Genomic DNA, 11,576 nt, shown 5'->3' on the forward strand with positions numbered 1-11,576 from the left:
AGCACAAGCAAGGCAGAGTTGTCATCTAAAAATGGTAAGGACTATTAGATAACCTATTATGGACCTCTCTCCCCACTAGTTGCCATTGTCAATTGTAGTAACTAGCTCAACACCAGAGCTTGCACAGTTGTCTGTTTCTTTCTCCTGTGGTTCCTTTCTCCAAAATCATGTGCTGTGTTGTTTTTTTCTGTAAACAATCTAAGTTATTTGGGAAAATATAAATACATAAACTGATTCTATTATGCAATCTTAAGGCTATAACGATTGTTGATATAATCACCACCATTCTCCATTTAAATGTTCTAAAGTTTTATTGTAAGTCATTTGCATGCATCTATCATCAAACCATTAATTTTTTGTAGTCCTGCAATGATCTTTTATTAATAATTGACTTTTCCTGAATTACTATATAACCTTTCGTCTTATTTCAACCTTTAGTCTTATTTCATGCCTTGTTTCAACCATACTATTTGAATCTTGTAACTTCTCGGGATGAGATTACACACCATTCAAGTGTTTTTCTCTTTCTGTTCTTCATTCATCCATTCATTCAACCAATACTGTTTTCCATGTAGCAGGTATTCTCGTAAACTTTTTTTGTACATGTAATTGTTACATAGTTATATCCAAGGATTAAATATGTTTGCATTCAATTTTTATGAAATTTCTAAGTTGTGATGGTTTGCAGCTGTATGTACCCCAGAAAAGATCATGTTCTTAAAGCCAATCCATTCCTGTGGATGTAGACCTGTTGTGGATGGGAACTTTTGGATTTGGTTATTTCAGCTGAGGCGTGCTCCAGGTGGGTTTTAATCCTCCTACCGGAGTCCTTTATAAGAGGATAAAAGACAGAGAAAAGACACAGAGAAAAGGCAGAGAAGCTTAGAGAGAAGGACACACAAAAGCTAAGAGAGACAGATGCTAAAAGAGAGAAATACACAGAAACTCAGAGCAGAAGCCATTGAAGTCAGAAACTGGAAGGAACGAAATCCAGGAAAGAAGGAAGAGACCAGCAGACATGCCATGTGCCTTCCAATATGACAGAGGAGCTGAGGATGCCAGCAGCCTGTCTTCAGAGACCGGGTATCATCCTGTTAATGTCTTGATTTGGACATTTTCATGCCCTTAGAATTGTAAACCTGAAGGTTAATAAATCCCCTTTGTAAAAGCCAACCCATTTCTGGTATATTGCATTTCCATCAGCTTTAGCAAACTAAAACACAGGTCTTCATAATTTTAATTTTTATGGCTATGTAATATTTCACTTGAGAGTATCTGCCATTCTATATAATTAATTAACCTATTCTTGGGTGTTTAAATAATGCTTTAAGCATTTAAAATAATGCTATCATGAGCATATTTGTACATAAACTCTTTTCCTTTGGATCATTTCCTTACATTAAATTCCTACAACAGGTCAGAGTCTGAACATTTTTGGGCTTAAATTGCATTCCAAAGGAGTAAAAGAATTCACACTTCCACCTGAAATGTAAGGATATACCAATGTCACCAAAACTTTGCAAACATTTGAGTATTATAACTAAAAAGGTGTATTAAGTTAGCAGGTATAAACTGGTATCTGCTTTCTCTTTAACTTTGCATTTCTCTTAAAAGTAGCAAGGTTAAACATTCTCCCAATTTTTAAAAATTTGTTTACTCTTAAATTATCTGCAATAGGGTGTGTAAAGTGCATCAGTATCAACATGAAACATGGGCTGAGCACATAGTGAATGTTAATTATATGAAGATGATGAGCATGGGGACCACAGCAAGGGGAGTGTAGGCTCTAAAGGCTGTCCTACCTTGGGTTCATATCCTTTTCTTCCACTTATCAACTGGGAAATCCTGGTCCTTAAGTACATTTAGAAAACATGCCAATTAAGCAACTTCTGAAGCATGTATAAGGAATTAAAAGGCTCTGATATTTCATTTTTGCACATTATTGAGACCCAAAGTCAGAAATTAGAGACTCATAAACTTTAATACCAGTTGCCCTTATCACTGACAAGAGAATGTGAACATCTGTTATTCTTTCCTACCCCTAAAATTAGCTACTAATTTCCTTGAACTTAAATAGTATAAAGATTGCTGTTTTCAATTGTCCTGGGTTTGTTTAATGCTCAACAGTGTCTTAGTTGCTATTGAGTGGCTAGAGACCATATTTGCTAACCAGAGAACAGCAGCTCACAATTCTCAGTATAGAGAATGTATATGTTCTGTGATATTACTCACATGAAGAGTGATAATTCCTTGGGTAAAAAGCCTTCTAGGATCCATTAATTATCCAATCCAAAGGCAAAAGAAACCGATTGAAGGCTGGAGTGCCACCAGTTTAAATTTGCTTATTTCTATTTTACAATTACTTTTATTTCTGATGTTGCCCTTTGAAATAGATTATCATTCTCCCATCCTTTGAAACCTCTGAATAAACAATTATTTCAGAATTTACTTTGGTATGAAATGGGCAGACAGTGGGTATCATATACCCCAAACTAATGTACATAGTCTAATTTTGTACTTAATTTCTACTTGTCAAATATAATTTTCTGCTAGAAGTTCAAAAAAGATATATTTTAATTATATCTATTCCAAATTTGTGATAGATGTTGTGAGCAATCAGGTGCAGAACATAACCATCTGACTATATCTGCAGATTACACACTGTGTCAAATGTCAGATCTCATTGTGTTAAGCATCACCTTTTCCTAAAATTGTTCAGTAATAAATGAAAAATGTGATTTGGCCCCTTGCTGTGTGGTCTCTTTTGGTACACACTCTCCAGCTGTTACCTGCTTGATCACACTCAGAATACCTGGTTAGGAGCTCTCAAAGTTATCAATCAAACATAAAGGAATCAAAGTCTGGCTTCACTTTCCCACTTGAGCCAACAGGAAGTAAAAATTAGTCCTCTGCCATTTTGTCCTATTAAAATTTTTTTTTTAATCTCAAATACGTGGGAAGCAAACGAAAGCCTTCTGCTGAAACAATTGAAGGAGCCTACACAACAATTAATGACTTGAAATGTCAAATAGGCACCCTGGATTTTCCCCCTTAACCAACTCCAAAGCAATTTAATTTTAAAGTGCATATATCAGAGGGAAATAAACACAACAAATGCAATTGTATTGAGGGTTGAATCTGAGGATTAGTCCAAAGTGATGGAGAAAATAAATCCACAGTGCCTTGTTTTTATTTGATTGTAGGCTATCAGAGATTTACAGTGTGAATTCCTTTTACTAGAAGTTTCTTTCAACCCTTGTTACTTAACAAAAAGAAATTTACACTTGGAGAGCCAAGGTTCAGGAAAGAATGTTAATCTGCTTACATTAAGACTCTACCCCCAATTCTGTGTATGGGGTTAGTATTGTTTTTGCAACTGTTCCTATAACTTTGAATTTATTTCAAAATTAAAAAAAACATATCCACCCATACTTGTACACAAACGTTCACAGCAGCATTATTGATAATAGCCAAGAAGTGAAAACAAGCCAAATGTCTGTCAACTAACGAATGGATAATTAAAACATGGTATGTCCACCCAATAATGTATTACTCAGTAAAAAAGGAGTGATATATGGATACATGCTACAACATGGATAAGCCTCAAAAACATTATGCTAAGTGAAAGAAGCCAGGTAAAAAGACCATATATTGTATGTATCCACGTATATGAAATGTCAATAACCTGCAAATCTTTAGAGACTTAAAGTAGACTTCTGTTTGCCAAGGGGAGGGATTTGTGGGGAAAATGGACAGCATCTGCCAGTGGATAAGGGGATTCTTTATGGATGATGAAAAATTTCTAAATTTAGATTTTGGTGATGGTTGCACATCTCTTTGAATACTCTAAAAACCATTGAATTGTACACTTTCAATTGGTGAATAGGGACTCATATCTCAATAAAGATGAAAAACAATAAAATAAATAAATACTCTACCCCCTACCCCATTTTATTTTCACTCTTGTCTCTTTGAATACTTCCAAGCTCTACCCCTCTCTGCTCAAACATGGTAACAACATTATGGCCTTTCAAAGATCAGTATACCCTGGGTGCCAGGTAAGTGATGTAGGGCATTTATTTCTGAAGTAAACAGATGAGATTTTCAGAGAAAGGTTACCCCAAGATTGAACAGTAATTACTCTCAGGAATGTCCTATACAGGACAGTCATTATTCCTAGGAAACTATGGCCTTTGAGTGAGTAAGACATGTCCCATCTTTCCCCTCCTGTTCTTTCTCTTCTATCTGCTCTTCTGCATCTCAAAAGCAATGACTCTAATGTTAGAGAGAACTACATTTTTTTTAATTAAAATTTAATTTATTTTTGGAATAAATAATATCATTTATGTGGCTCAAAATTCAAAAGGTACAAAAAGATGTATACTTCTGGTAACCTCTGTGATGAGTTTCTTGAGTAGAGAACTTGTTTCTTTCTGACCACCCCCCATTCCCCCCACCCCCACCCTGGAAACCCCTTGAATTATGAAACTTTCAAACCTACAGAAAAATTGGAAGAGTACAACGAATCCCCTTCACCACTTGTCTATGGGTATGTATATAAAGGCTCCTACAAAACCACAGCACCATCCATCACCAAACCCAAGAACTACAGCATTGATATAATAAAATTATAGAAGGTCCTACCATGGTGGATTCCATTTACTATGTACAGACACTTCCCAACAGATGTGAGTGATCTCATCTGAGAACATCATTCCCCAAATGTCACCTTGTTGGTGTTTGAGAGCTATAAACAAGGCAATGCTGGATGTGTGTGTAAATAAAGGAAAAAAAAAAAGCAATGGCTAGCTGGTAGAAGGATCAGAGAAGGAGAAAATCGTCAGAGTAAGGACATCCTTTCAATTTTCCTTTTTATGTGGCTGGGGCTGTATAGTATAAGAGAAAAAAAAATTATGGAATCAAAGTCCTGAATGGCTAGGTTTATTAATCCCTAAGTTACTTAACTCCTCTGGGACTCAGTTCCTTGATCCATTAAATAGGCATAAAATATTTGTCCTTCCTGGTTTATTGTGAGAAAAATATCTGACTTTTGATAGGTTCCCAGCAAATGCTACTGGCCTTCCAGTGTGTGCTGGGAGGTGGTGAATGGGTGGGAGGGGGAGGAGAGCATAAATAAATGTCTTTAGCCCCTCCACAATTAAAAGTGCCAAAAGAATGTACCAGGTGACCCTAGAAGCAGTTTAAGTCCAAATAGGTATGATATTTTTTAAGGGTTTTATTTATATTTTTAAGCTCTCCATTAAAAATGTCCACTGATACCGTCTTGTTCAGGGTTCTCTCCATAATACCTTGAGGAGTTCCTCTAAAGAGGGCACCATAAAACACTAGAGGATTTGTTTAAGATGGATCAAATTCACACCACAGAACTATAAACAGTTTTGAAATAAACTTAGCTAAAAGTACATAATTATACATATAATATATATTTTTCAATTTTAATTCACTCATTATTGATAAAAAGATGGCAAAAGAATATATGAAAAACTACATAACAAGTGAACGCAGGAGAAAATGTAAATGAAAGTTGAACAGCATTTCCAGACACATTTTAGTATCTTTAATTTAGAAAACTACAAAATTTCAAGTTTGAAGTCCCCTTAATGATCATCCAATCTAGCCAAACATCTGAAACATATTATAATTCTAGATGCACATGAGGATTAAACTCATTTTTGCTTTCTCATTCCAGATCACATTTTAAAAATATTTTATTCTATTTTTTGCATTTACATCGACACACATGGATAAATTTATATAAATATCATCATTATACATGCCTTTTTAAGGGCCACCTTCTTTTATATTTGTGTGGCTTCCCCATACTCTCCTCTTCTTCTCTCTTCAGTACTGCCAAGCAATGTAACTTCATATATATCTTTCCATGTGTTTCTCCAGGTTTAAATAATCTTATACAGACATATACATATAAATATATATTTGCAGTTTTTTGTCTTTTCATTATTTGTTTTACAAAAATGAGATTATCTTTTATACAAAATGCAATAATGCCCTGGTCTATACAGATTCAGCCCAATCTTTATGCCTAAAACTAAAATTATTATATTTGGCATGCTACCAAAAAAAAAACTAGCATATTTACAAACATTTTCAAAATCAAAGTTGAAGTAAAAGGTTTTTACAGGTTCACTTTTAATTAGCACTCTGTCAGTAAGAGCTTGATTTTCAAACCATTTCCTTGTCTTGACTAAGCTTTTTTTGTGCCTGCTGTAGGAAGTACTGCTCTGTCTACAAGGATGAATTTTTAAAGTTTTCTGGACAAAAGTTTCAGCCAAGACATGTATGTGCTCTGGAGGAAGGAGAAGGTGCTTTGAAGAACAGAGTGGAAGATAGGGTGTGATGGTTCACTCACTGTGAACCATGTTTGGGTTATCAAGAAAAAATGGGTCAGAGGCTCTACCTCACACTAGCACAGCAATCTACCACTTATTAGTGTCTAGTCAACATGGCTCTTATTTGGTATCTTATTTGGCTTGGTGTCAGAAGAATAACCTTCAACAAATGAATGAGCTCTCCAACTTCTCATCTTAGGACTTCTTCTTAGGGCCTCCTTTCCTCTCTCAGGTTCCTAGTACCCCAAAACTCTTATCCCCACTCCCCATCAAAACATGCTTAAAAAACAAAACAAAAACCTGAGGGACACATTTACACTAAGACCCAAAAGAATAATAAGAGCTTAAAACATTATCCCTTCCAGTATTGATTGCATTTTTATAAGAACCAAAGTCTATTTAAAAAAAATTCTAACAATGGAGTTGTTGTCAAGAAAAAGGGAAGCATAGGAGGAGGGCCTGCAGAGCCCTTCCAGCACTCCTGAACTCACATGTAAGCCCCCCGTGAAAGATGGCTCTGAGAATTCATTACAAAGAACACTGAGTCAGAAAACCTTTGGGCATGGTTCCAGCTCAGCCACATGCCAAGCATAGGAACTTAATAAGCCACTTCACCTGTCCTGGTCTCAGTTTCCTCATTTGTAAAATGAAGGTCTTGAAGGAGACGACTTCAAGGTCACTTCTAGCTCTAACATGCTAGGATTCTATGATTCCAATGGTCCCTCTGAGTGGACCCACATTATCACTTGGACTGTCTAAGAGGTTGCATGATGGCTCCAGTCCCATAAACTTTTCTTGACAAATCCAGATTCAAAGTCCCTACTCTGCATTTCCCATCCATCAACCAGCCCCTCACCCCTGCCACCCAGCCAGATCTACCCTTAAAAGGAAGAAGCATGGTCCAAGGAAAAATTTAGCTCCAGTTGCATTTTATATGCTGATCAATTGCTTGATTTCTCAGTTTTTTAATCTACAAAAATAAACTCCACACTGTCAACAGAGTGATTCTTTTAAAGTGAGAAACTGATCATGCCAACTCCTGTTCAATTTTCTGCAATAGTCTCTTATCACCTACTGTAGCAAATGCTGTTGGTTGCCAACCCAGCAAGCATTTGTCTTCCTTCCCTCACTTTTTCAGAAGCTCAGTTTTGTTCCCGTATCCTCTACCTGGCCATGTACTTCAGAAGAAGTGGATCCCTCCCCATCCAGGATATGAGTCAAGATTGGTCTGAACCACCCATGGTGGTTGCATTCCCCTTGCCAGTGAATGGTCTAGGATTGGACATGTAATACAACTTTGGCCACTGAGACATGAGGATGAGTCTGATGGGGAAAAGTTTTCCTCACATCCAGACTTAGAAAAAAGCAAAACATGTCTTCTTCTGCAGTCATCTTGTGATCAAGACAAGAGTAAGCCTGACAACAAACCATCATACCAAGGATGGCAGAGCAGAAAAATGGAAAGAACCTAGGTCCGTGATGACAGAGTTGAACCACTGAATGCAACTATCCTGGAACAGTCAAATCTTTGTGCCTATCATATATCTCAATAAATTATTCTTAGTGTTTAAGCCAGTTGAGGATTTCTGTTCCTGGCAGCAAAACACATACTAATACATCTACAGCATAAAACATGCTTTTTTTGGCATACAAGGCCCTTCACTTTCTGACCACCTTACCTCTGTCCCATACCATAGACTCTAGGCACTAGCCTTAGCCTAGAATACCCTCCCACCACTTGTCCACTACTCATCCTTCAAGTTCCAATGAAAACACATCCTCCTCTTTGAAACTTTGCCCAATCTCCGGGAGCAGACGCTACTGTCCTAATTTCCCAAAGCATTTTTTGCACATCTCCATTATGTCGAAACCATTTTGCATGTCCATCAACCACACTAGACTGTGAACTTCTTCAGGACAGGGACCTCACGGGCCAGTTTCTCTTAGATTATTAGTCCCTGGCATATGCCTGATGCAGCACACAATCAATATCTGCTGACTGAATGTAACACCTGACCTTATCTATCATCCTAGGAATACTGCTGACACCTAATTTGGAAGGTTCAATTCCTTTTTATCTCAGAGTGAGCCTTGTGAGCCTTGTCCAGTGGGATATCACTCAAAGTCTGAATAATCAAAGTGTCTGAGACAACATAACCACCAGTTCCTACCTGAGACCTACACAAACACGTAGAGGTGGATTAGAAGCTAATTGTGTTTGACAAACTGACAATGAATCATGTTTACTCTGTTCAAGAACACGAACAATGAAGGGAAATGCACCCTGCTCTATTTGGGCAGTGTAAGAATTCCTGTCCTACACTGTCCTACAGCTCAGCTCCAAGATGAAAAAATGCTAAAGTATAACATGGCCACCTGGCTGATCCATCTAGAGAACACCAATGCAGGCTGAATCTTCAGAGCAACCAAAACTCCCAAGTGGAAATGCGAAACAAGGGGATTTCAGGCCATAAATTCAAAATCTAAGTCTGTTCAGCTTAGGCTCTCCTATGTGTTCAGAAACTGCTTAGCCAAAATCAGATGTCTTTTTCTCCATCAACACGCACTCTCTGCTTTTCCTCAATGCCCCCTCTGCTACACACATACATACACATGCATGCACACACACATAGAAAAACAGTTCAAATTCTTTTTGCAAATAAATGCAGCCTTTTTTTAGTAGTTCCGGTGAGTGACAGTTTAAAGTCCACATTTGCCGAGATATTAAACAAAACATACACCATATGAAAAACCCTGAAAACTGGAACCAAACAATTTCAGCAACTTCCCATTCAGGCCAAAGCACTCTTTCAGAAATGTAGATCACGTTTAGTGTAACGGGGGTAAACAGTTACACGAGGGTTGAGATGACTCATTTAAATAGCATAATTCAAATATCCTATTCATCTTGCAATGTAATCAAACTCCTGAGGGGTTGCCTACAATCCTTTGAGAAAAAAAAACTAAGTGACAAAGGGGGAAAATGCAGAGAAATTACATTGCCTGGATAAGCAGGTACCAGAGGCTGGAGGAAGTCAGGGTGAGCAGGCTTCTGGCCTCATAAAAATGAGCAATACTGATCAGCCTTTCCAGAGCAAACAGAGAAATTCCCTCTGCTCTTCCAGGAGTCATGGGTCCCCGACTGCTTACTGTGCCTGAAAAACACATGAATGCTAGACTAGAGTCATTCCATCATCAAAATGTGCTGAGTACCTACTATGTGCTAGCATTGAGGATGCAAAGGGAAGACAAAATTCCTTCCTGTGAAGAAGCCCTGACAATAGTAGGGAAGACAGACAAGAGAAACTTTACAAACAGTGTGACCAGTGCTAGAACAGAGAGGTAGAAAAGATACTGCCCAGGAGGCAATAAATTCTATCCGAGAGTGCCAAGGCAGACTTCACAGGACTCATGCTTAAAATGCCTTGAAAGATGAGTAGAATTCCCTAAGAGAGTAAGGAACCATATCCTGGGCCTGATCAAAGGCTCAGAAATAAGGACACACATCAAACAGTTGGGAACTGGAAGCAGTTTGGATGGATGTGTTGAAGGCCTAGCTGGAGGCATTGGGGAGGGTGGCTTTTTTTTTTTTTTTTTTTTTTTTCAGTCTATGCCCAGCCTCAAACTGTATCTCCAAGCTTATTTTCAACCACTGCTCTCTCAAACTATACTCTGGGCATGTGGAAGCTTTCCCCATTCCAAAACACCCTACTGACACTTTTCAAGCTTTCCTCCCTGAATATAATATGCCCTGTCATCTGCCTTGAGTGCTCTTCCCACTCTGTTCCCAGCCTCTGCCTGGACTCATGTTTCTGTGAATCCTCCCTCCGCACCCAAATCCCTGGACAGAACGAGGTCCTCACACCTTTGCACCACTCATGTGGCCATTTTGCCAGGATGGGCTGCGCTTCCACTTCAGAAAGGCATAGAAATGGTCCCTGCCTTCAGGGAGCTTGTGAACCCAAGGCCCTAAAACACAAAGTAGGATGCCCAAGCCATGAGAGAAATACCACGACAGTGACATCCCTGATGTCCGGATGATCACTGGGTAGTCCTGTAGGGGCCAAAGGCCATGCCCCTCATCTCTTCCAATTCCAGTGTCCCTTACTGCATTGTTTCAATCCATGACCCTGATTTTGTTTCATTTCTTTAATCTTCTGTCTTGAGGACTGTCCTGTTCTTTTCTTCCCAATGACAAGTTGTCTTGGGAGACAACGAACTGTGTGGGAGAACACAGCTTCGACTTCAGGCAGAACTGGGCTTGAATCCCAGCCATAGTGACCTGAAGACTTACTGTGATTAGTTAAGGAGATGAGGGCATCGCACTGTTCCAAAACATAGTAAGTATTCAGTAAACCAGAAATGTAATTCCTGTTGACTAGCCTTAGGGTCATCTGTTGCTGGACTCATCTTCAAGCTGCATATCTACTGTCCTGAATTCCACCCATTCTCTCCCCTCTCTTTTCTTCCCCACCCAGTCCTTTTCCCTCAGCAAGAGCGAGAAGTCTTACACAACTCTGGGACCCACACAAGCTTCATGAAGGAGGTGGCATTTGTGATGGATCTGAAAGACAAGTAGCATCTGGACCTGTGGATCTGGCAGGAAGAGGGCATAGCAAGGTGTGGGAAATTGAGGATAAAGACAGAGAAGGGAAAGCATGTATCTTGTTCCTGCAGGGAAATGTAAGGAGCTCCATTTGGCTGGACTGTGGGTCCATGCCAGAGAGATACCAGAGAATAAGATGGACAGAGTCTGGAACCATCATTTGTTGCTTCCAGGGAAACCAAAGTCATGGATTTGTAGTGGGGGAGGAGACTGAATGCAAGATGCATGGGAAAGGAAAGAGACCAAAGACATACGCTGCTCCTAAAGGCAACCTGGATGTCATGAAAAGCACACTGGTCAGGAATTCAGATGCCCTGGGCTCCAAAATCTGCAACCAATGAGGTGAGTAACCTTGGGACTTCATTTGACTCATCTGTAAAATGAGAGGTTTGACCTTCATGTGGAGTCACCCAAGATCAAATAAAGGCTTGGCCACCTATCAGAACAATAAGATCTTAAGATACGGAATTGTGTGGTACCTTCCTTTCCCTCATCTGTAAAATGGAGACAAGAGCACAATTATTTCCCTTGCCCTTGCTTGCTAAGATACAGTGCCTACAACTACACCAGGCATAGAGAAGGAATTTTTTTTAATGGTG

The sequence above is a fragment of the Choloepus didactylus genome, chromosome 1 (assembly GCF_015220235.1).
Source record: "Choloepus didactylus isolate mChoDid1 chromosome 1, mChoDid1.pri, whole genome shotgun sequence".
NCBI lineage: Eukaryota > Metazoa > Chordata > Mammalia > Pilosa > Megalonychidae > Choloepus > Choloepus didactylus.